We start from the raw sequence: 9,417 nt of genomic DNA on the forward strand, positions 1-9,417 counted from the left end.
AAGAAATCTTATTTTATACTTCCTGATATGCCTATCTCTACCCCTACTCCTATTGTGACACCTCCGCCCCAGACTGGGAGCAAAGTGGAGGAAGATTCTTCTGTCTTAGATATTACAGGAGCTGGTTTGGGGAAGGAAGAGCTACATGTTGTAACACCCCCATACTCCAAGTGCCTTACCAGGACCACTCAGGTATGAAGATATTACCATCTCGGTTGCCCGAGGCATGATATTCATAAGACAATAACGAAATAACTTAAATGATATAACTTTAGTGAAAAGTAGAACTGAAACCAAATCCCAAAAATATGGGTACAAGTTCTCAAAACCGATTAATCTCTTCAAAATCTTTGAAATGTCATAAAATTAAAAGACTACAGCGGAAGACTTCTATCGTCAGAGGGTGGCACCTCCCAGCCTATCCCAAAGACTCAACTCAAACTCGCTCAATTCGCTCACCATCCCCGAATGGATCACCGCAGTTTACAAAACAACAACCGAGGTCGTACTAATCACACAACTCAATATATCAACAATAAGATAAATGAGAAGCAGTAATGAGTCTCACACACACACACATCCACATCAATCCAACAATCTCAATCACCGACTGTCCACTGGACCAGCCCTGCCAGTGGGGGACCGCAGCCGTTCCCACCTAAGCCCCGCTCATCATACCGAGCGATAACCCTGTCCATTAATGTGCACATCCCCTTCCGTGGCGGGTTCCACGAAGGGCGAAACTAGGGCGTGAAGCCACTTCCGCAAGTGACTCCACTCAGCCGAGAACGCATCTCGAGAACCAGAGAACAATCAATCACAATCACAATCACAGCTGTCACAATACAATTAGTATATCAAACAATCAATCTCAACACATCAACAATCATCCCATTATGGGACTAATACTGAGTAGGAAATCCTACCTGAAAAGCACAAATATCAGACGGTCTCTACAGCTGTATCAAAAAGCTTCTTCTACGAAACCTCCTCCTATCACACAACATACAAATGCTACCAAATCACAAACTACTCAAAAACCCCCAAATCCCTAGATTAGGGTTTAACCAACTTAAAGGAAAGACAACAAAAAGGGTACATAGATCTTACCCTCGACGCAAGGATCTCAACGGTATAACAAACGATGAAAACCGACCTTCCAAACTCCGGGATTTGCTAACAATGTGATTAAGATGATGAACGTACTTGATTTCTCTCTTTGACAGTAAATTAGGTTTTGCAAAACTGTTTAGAATGATGACGGAAAAGATTATATATCTTAATCGCATAATTAACAAAATCCGAGAAAAACTCCCCGCAAACCGGCTACTCGATCGAGTATCTAAGGTACTCGATCGAGTACCCCCTTACTCGATCGAATATCCTAGTTACTCGATCGAGTACCCAACAGGTCAGAAACTATTTTAAAACGCAACTTACCTTTACTCGACAGAGTAGGGCCTACTCGATAGAGTACCCAAAGACTCATAAATACGGAGTATTATAGTTTTCCCTCCTTAAAAAGAACTTCGTCCCCGAAGTTCAAACCACTACTAAACAAAGGTACTCCCACAACACTTCCGACTCTACAACCAAAACAAAACTCAACATAAAACATGTTACTAACCCAACTCATCCCGACAAACATACCGACACAACATACAAAAAGGGTATAAAACTCTTAAAAACTGTTCGCGATCATCTCCTACCCCCCTAAAAGAAACAAGGTTACGTCCCCGTAACCATACATACCTGATCAAAAATAAAAGGGTAACGCTCTTTCATAGCTTCCTCTGGCTCCCATGTAGCTTCCTCAGTCTCGTGGTTAGACCAAAGGATCTTAAGCAAAACTGTCTCACCACTCCTAGTCTTCCTAACCTTTCGGTCAAGAATCTGCTTAGGTACCTCAAGATATGATAAGGACTCATCTAGCTCTAAGCTCTCTGCCTCTAACACATGTGACGGGTCACTCACATACTTCCACAGCTGCGATACATGAAACACATTATGCACCCTCTCTAGCGCATCTGGTAAAGCCAGACGATATGCAACTTCCCCAACTCGCTCTAAGATCTCATAAGGCCCAATGAACTTCTGACTTAGCTTGCCTTTATTCCCAAATCTCATAACCCCACGCATAGGAGACACTTTCAAAAGAACCTTATCCCCAACTTGAAACTCTATGTCCCGGCGATGTAGATCCGCATAACTCTTTTGCCTATCCCGTTTGCTCTCATCCGTTCCCCGATCTTCTTAACTGTTCCACTATCTCATGCACCATCTCTGGTCCTAAAACCCTTTGCCTCAAAGACTATCGTCCCAACAAATCGGACTCCTACATCTCCTCCCATACAAAGCCTCAAACGGTGCCATACCAATACTAGTGTGATAGCTGTTATTGTAAGAAAATTATATCAAGTCCAGCCTCTGTTCCCAGCTACCACCAAAATCCATCACACAAGCTCGCAACATATCCTCAAGAATCTTGATTGTTCTCTCAGTCTGTCCGTATGTTGCAGGATGAAATGCTGTACTCATCTTCAAAGTTGTTCCCAACGGTTCCTGCAACTCTTTCCAAAACCTTGATATAAATCTCGCATCTCTGTCAGACACTATGTCCTTAGGGACTCCATGTAACTTAAGCACGTTCTTTCGATAGGCCATAGCCAATTGAGCTTTAGTCCATGTATCTTTCATTGGAACAAAGTGAGCTGACTTGGTCAGTCGATCCACTATTACCCAAATCATGTTGTTACCTTGTTGACTCTTTGGCAAACCCACGATAAAATCCATGGAAATGGATTCCCACTTCCACTCAGGTATCGATAAAGACTGAATCTTACCTTGTGGTCGTCGCTGTTCCCCTTTTACTCTCTGCATGTCAAACAACGGGCCACAAACTCTGCTGTTTCTTTCTTCATCCCAGGCCACCAAAACGTGTTCTTTAAATCCTTATATAGCTTGTCACCACCTGGATGTACTGAATACGGTCTACAATGTGCCTCTGTCATGATAGTCTTTTTCAACTCCTCATCATTAGGGACACACCACCTACCATCAAACCTCAAACTACCATCTGTATGAATAGAGAATCGAGACACTGTCCCTTTCTCTACTCCAGCTCTCCACTCCACTATCTTAGGATCCAACGTCTGTTTACCTCGAATGTCATCATAAAACTCGAGTTGCACTGTCATATCACCCATGGCATCCCCTTTCTGCATCATATGTATCCCAAACCTCGCTACCTCATCTCTCAGCCTCATCAAAGATAGAGCTGTACACAGAGAATGTACACTCTTCCTACTCAAAGCATCAGCAACTACATTGGCCTTCCCTTCATGGTAGATAATTTCCATGTCATAATCGCCAATCAGCTCCATCCACCTCCTCTGTCTCATGTTCAACTCCTTTTGAGTGAAGATGTACTTGAGACTCTTGTGGTGAGAAAATACCTTAAAGATTGCTCCATAAAGGTAATGTCTCCAAATCTTGAGAGCAAACACCACTGCACCTAACTCCAGATCATGAGTAGGGTAGTTCTCCTCATAAGGCTTCAATTGCCTAGAAGCATAGGCAATCACTTTACCATTCTGCATCAACACACATCCCAACCCATTCTTTGAGGCATCTGTATAAACCTCAAAGTTCTCAATCCCTTCAGGCAATGCTAAGATAGGAGCTGTGGTCAAACGCTCCTTTAATGTTTGGAACGCCGTCTCACAACTCTCATCCCAACGAAACCTGTTCTCTTTTCTCATCAACGCTGTCATAGGTCTAGCTATCTTGGAGAAATCTTTCACGAACCGTCTGTAGTATCCAGCTAAACCCAAGAAACTCCTAATCTCAGCAACATTCTTTGGTGCTTCCCACTTTGTCACTGCCTCAATCTTCGCCGGATCCACGCCCACTCCCTCCTTAGAGATCACATGTCCCGAGAAAAGTAACTTTCTCTAACCGTAACTCACACTTGGACAAACTTAGCATACAACTCATGCTCCCTCAAAGTTTGCAACACGATCCTCGGATGCTCCTCATGCTCCTCCTTAGTCTTAGAGTAGACTAAGATGTCATCGATAAATACCACCACAAACTGGTCCAAAAACTGTCTGAAGATTCTGTTCATCAAATCCATAAACACAGCCGGTGCATTATATAACCCAAACGGCATCACTACATACTCATAGTGGCCATACCTCGACGTGAAAGCTGTCTTTGGTATGTCCACCTCTCTAATCTTCACCTGATGGTACCCCGACCTCAAATCAATCTTGGAAAAGACCGATGCACCACTCAACTGATCAAACAGGTCATCTATCCTTGGCAAAGGATACTTGTTCTTCACCGTCACTCGGTTCAGCTCCCTGTAATCTATACACAACCTCAAACTCCCATCTTTTTTCTTTACGAAAAGAACTGGTACTCCCCACGGCGATACACTTGGTCTAATGTATCCCTTCTCTATCAGATCATCTAACTGTTTCCTGAGCTCCTCCATCTCTTTAGGACCCATCCGGTACGGTGCCTTAGAGATTGGCCCCGTCCCCGGTTTCAACTCAACCGTGAAATCTATCTCTCTCTTCGGTGGCAACCCCGGAATCTCCTCTGAAAAACATCTACAAACTCTCCCACCACTGGTATCTGATCAACTGTCGGACTCTCTATCCGATCATCTCTCACATGGCACAAGATCAAAGGACATCCCTTCCTCAGATAAGACTTCAAGGTGACAGCTGCAATCAACTTAACTTTGGGCTTGACTAGAAACCCACGATAAGACACACTAACACCCTTAGGCCCTCTCAAAGACACTTTCTTTTGATGACAGTCTATCTTAACTTTATACTTTCCCAACCAATCCATCCCGACTATCATCTCAAAACCATCAAAAGGAAACTCTAACAAGTCTACAGGTAGATCAACTTGCCCAACTATCATAGACACATCTCTAAACAACCTCCCACATGATACAGACTCACCCGAAGGTATAAAAACTTTCTCACTTACAGACTCATACACCCTCAAACCCAACCGTTTAACATGACTCGAAGATACAAACGACTGAGAAGCCCCCGAATCAAACAAAACAAAGGTATGAATACCATTAACAAGGAAAGTACCGGTGATAACGTGTGCATCCTCTTCAGCTGCTTTCTTCTCCATCATGAATAACTTTCCACTGGTCTTCTGTCCATCTCCCTGGGACAAGATCTTGGGCTGATGTGGTCGGCTTAGCACCCGACCCTTGATTGTTGTTGTTGTTCGTCGGTGGTTTCTGATAAGAATTACCGCCGTTGCGGTTGCCTCTACTCTGGTAGCTCTGACTTCCCCGGTTTGACCACGACCCAGCCGGTCTATTGCTCGCGTAGCTCGCAGCAGTCTCTCCGGAAAGTTCCGGTGCACTTGTGCACTCATGTCTCTTATGGCCTACACCACCACAACTGAAGCAGGTCACTCCCCAACTACCACTACCACCTCCACGGCCACGCCCAAAGGAAGCCCCAGCACTGAACCCTGACCCAGAAGAAAACCCTCTAGACTGATTGTGGTTTCCTTTCTTGTGATTAGATTGGCCACCACCCTCGCTCTCAGACTTTCTTTTCTCGCCACCTAACCTCTCCTGAGCCATCTCCACCAACCTCTCAGCTCTCCCAGCCCTCTCATAAGCTTCCTTAACATCAGTAAGGACTCCCACGGGTAACTTATCCATAATCTTAGGGGTCAACCCCCTCTCAAACCTCAGCGCCAGATTCTCCTCATTCAAACCCATATCCTCAGCATACCTAGACTTCTCATTGAACTGCATGTAGTACTCGGCCACAGACATCTCAGCGGTCATCTTAAAACTGTCAAACTCTTCTCTCAACTTACTCCTCACATGCTCCGGTACAAACTCTTTTCTCATAGCCCTACGAAACTCTTCCCAAGGTATAGCAGGTAAACCTTGGCTCGCATATAACTCCTTAGCACTCACTTTCACCGTATCCCACCACTTGCCAGCTGCCTCCCTCAGATAGAACACAGCCTGTTCCACTCTCATCTCATCAGGACAGTGAACCAAATCTAATATGTTCTCCATCTCTCTAAGCCAGCTATCAAGAAGGTTAGGCTCCCCAACTCCCTTGTACTCTTTCGGGTTAAACCTCGCTATATAGAGGCTGATTTTAGAATGATCAACCTCCTTCTCCTTATCCTTATCCTTATCTTTCCCCACAGTCTTTGAAGTCTCGGTAAGAGCATCCTGATGCTCCAACATCTTAACGATGTCATCTATGTTCATAAGCTCGGCTCTCGCATACAACGCATTCTTCTTGGGCGGCATCTTAAAACTATAACAGAAAAAGGGGTGGATATAAACATACGCGCCAAAACCTCAAAACAAGAAAACAAGCTGCCCAGACCCTACTCGATCGAGTTCCCAAACATACTCGATCGAGTAACAGGCTACTCAATCGAGTGCCCACCATACTCGATCGAGTGCCCCAACATCAGACCCCAAACAGACCTTCTGATCTCTAACATACTCGACCGAGTAGCTAGGCTACTCGATCGAGTGACCCCCTACTCGATCAAGTGCCCGAGGTACTCGATCGAGTGCCCAAAAAAACGATTCTGGACTCAAAATCGTCAAAAACTCACCCGATCAAGTCAGTCCCACTCGATCGAGTCATGCTAACTCAGAAACGCTACCCGCATGCTATATCATATGCTAACATGCTAAAAACTTTATAAAACCAACGTTATAACATAACTAAGCATATAATGCTACGCATCTTTTCATACGATCTACGAAATCATTATATCATGTTATTAAACGCCACATTGTAAACATCCATCATGTTCCTCATTCCAACAACAGTTCTACATATATCATCAACCTTTCTTTCACATTCTCAACTTTCTACTTCAAACATCCAACAATTACACACACTTCATCATATTCATACACAGGCTAACCAAACAGCGCATACGACCTTGGCATACACCCCCCATGTGACCGGTTCAAAATTGTAGGGCAAGTTCGCGACTTTAGGACGTCTCCCAAGCCTTTGCATTAGCTCCTACAACCTTTACCCCGGGTTCATTTTAATTGACTCCCTATGTTCATTAGGTTCATTGGTTACATGTTTCAGGATCGTCGCTCTGATACCATTTGTAACACCCCCATACTCCAAGTGCCTTACCAGGACCACTCAGGTATGAAGATATTACCATCTCGGTTGCCCGAGGCATGATATTCATAAGACAATAACGAAATAACTTAAATGATATAACTTTAGTGAAAAGTACAACTGAAACCAAATCCCAAAAATACGGGTACAAGTTCTCAAAACCGACTGTCTACTGAAATACTGAAATGTCATAAAATTAAAAGACTACAGCGGAAGACTTCTATCGTCAGACGGTGGCACCTCCCAGATATCCCAGTACTCAACTCAAACCTGCTCAATTACTGCTCACCATCCCCGAATGGATCACCGCAGGTTTACAAAACAACAACCGGGGTCAGTACTAATCACACAACTCATATATCAACAATAAGATAAACAGACAGCTTAACCGTCACACACACACACATCCACATCAATCCAACAATCTCAATCACCGACTGTCCACTGGACCAGCCCTGCCAGTGGGGGACCGCAGCCGTTCCCACCTAAGCCCCGCTCATCATACAGAGCAATAACCCTGTCCATTAATGTGCACATCCCCTTCCGTGACGGGTTCCACGAAGGGCGAAACTAGAGCATGAAGCCACTTCCGCAAGTGACTCCACTCAGCCGAGAACGTATCTCGAGAACCAGAGAACAATCAATCACAATCACAATCACAATCACAGCCGTCACAATACAATTACTATATCAAACAATCAATCTCAACACATCAACAATCATCCCATTATGGGACTAATACTGAGTAGGAAATCCTACCTGGAAAGCACAACTATCAGACGGTCTCTACAGCTGTATCAAAAAGCTTCTTCTACGAAACCTCCTCCTATCACACAACATACAAATGCTACCAAATCACAAACTACTCAAAAACCCCCAAATCCCTAGATTAGGGTTTAACCAACTTAAAGGAAAGACAATAAAAAGGGTACATAGAGCTTACCCTCGACGCAAGGATCTCAACGGTATAACAAACGATGAAAACCGACCTTCCAAACTCCGGGATTTGCTAACAATGCGATTAAGATGATGAACGTACTTGCTTTCTCTCTTTGACAGTAAATTAGGTTTTGCAAAAGTGTTTAGAATGATGACGGAAAAGATTATATATGTTAATCGCATAATTAACAAAACCCGAGAAAAACTCCCCGCAAACCGGCTACTCGATCGAGTATCTAAGGTACTCGGTCGAGTACCCCCTTACTCGATCGAGTATCCTAGTTACTCGATCGAGTACCCAACAGGTCAGAAACTATTTTAAAACACAACTTACCCTTACTCGACAGAGTAGGGCCTACTCGATAGAGTACCCAAAGACTCATAAATACGGAGTATTACACATGTTGCTCCAGCTGTGAAGGAGGCAATAGTTCAAAGAGGCGGTCTAGGATGCCTTAGCTATGGCACGAATGAGAAGCCCGAAGATGAGCCAGTCAAAGCAACGGAGTCTGATCTGGATTCCGACGAGTCCGAAGAGGTCATTGAATGGGAAGATGTCCGACATGTTGATCCGTTGAGTTCTGCAGATGCTGGAGCTGAGAAGAGTGCAGCTGAGAAGATGAGCACTATTGAGGCTACCTCTAGTAGCCAAAATCCGACCAAGTGGGCCATTCCGTGGTCGTTCTTGATCAACTATTAGTTGATCAAATGCTCTCTCAAAACATTGCTTTTTTGCTTTTTGTTAGACTTTCTATTTTATTGCTTTTGTGTGCGCGAGACTTCGCATTTTAAGTTTGCTTAGGATTTTTAGTACTTTATACCTTTACATTTGGGTTTTGCGCAATTTTGGGCGCGTTATTTTGTGCGTATGCAGGTTTGTAGACCATATTAGCTCAAGTTAGTGGGCTAATTCGAAGAAATCAGAAAGTTACAGCAAGTTTTCCAGTCGATCGACTGCCTCCTATGGTCGATCAACTGGGCTGCGAATTTCAGGAGCTTCTGTTCCTGTTCATTCCAGTCGATCGACTGCCTGCTATGGTCGATCGACCGTTGTTGCTGCTGTACCCTGTTCACGACCTTTCCCCTGCTGTGTTTGGTCATTTTTGCGGAATTGATGGAGTCTTTCCTCCTCTTTATTTTCCGACATAATTTTGTTTTCTTCAATTTCTTCATCTTATGCACGTAATTACCGCTCCCACATTGCTCTCTCGGTTTTATGCGTGGTATTGTTGTCCTTTCAGGTACCTATTAGTAGCACTGCTAGCTACTGAAACCTCCTAGCTAACGCTGCTTTGGGGATGTTTCC

The sequence above is a fragment of the Silene latifolia genome, chromosome 8 (genome assembly GCF_048544455.1).
Source record: "Silene latifolia isolate original U9 population chromosome 8, ASM4854445v1, whole genome shotgun sequence".
Classification (NCBI taxonomy): Eukaryota; Viridiplantae; Streptophyta; class Magnoliopsida; order Caryophyllales; family Caryophyllaceae; genus Silene; species Silene latifolia.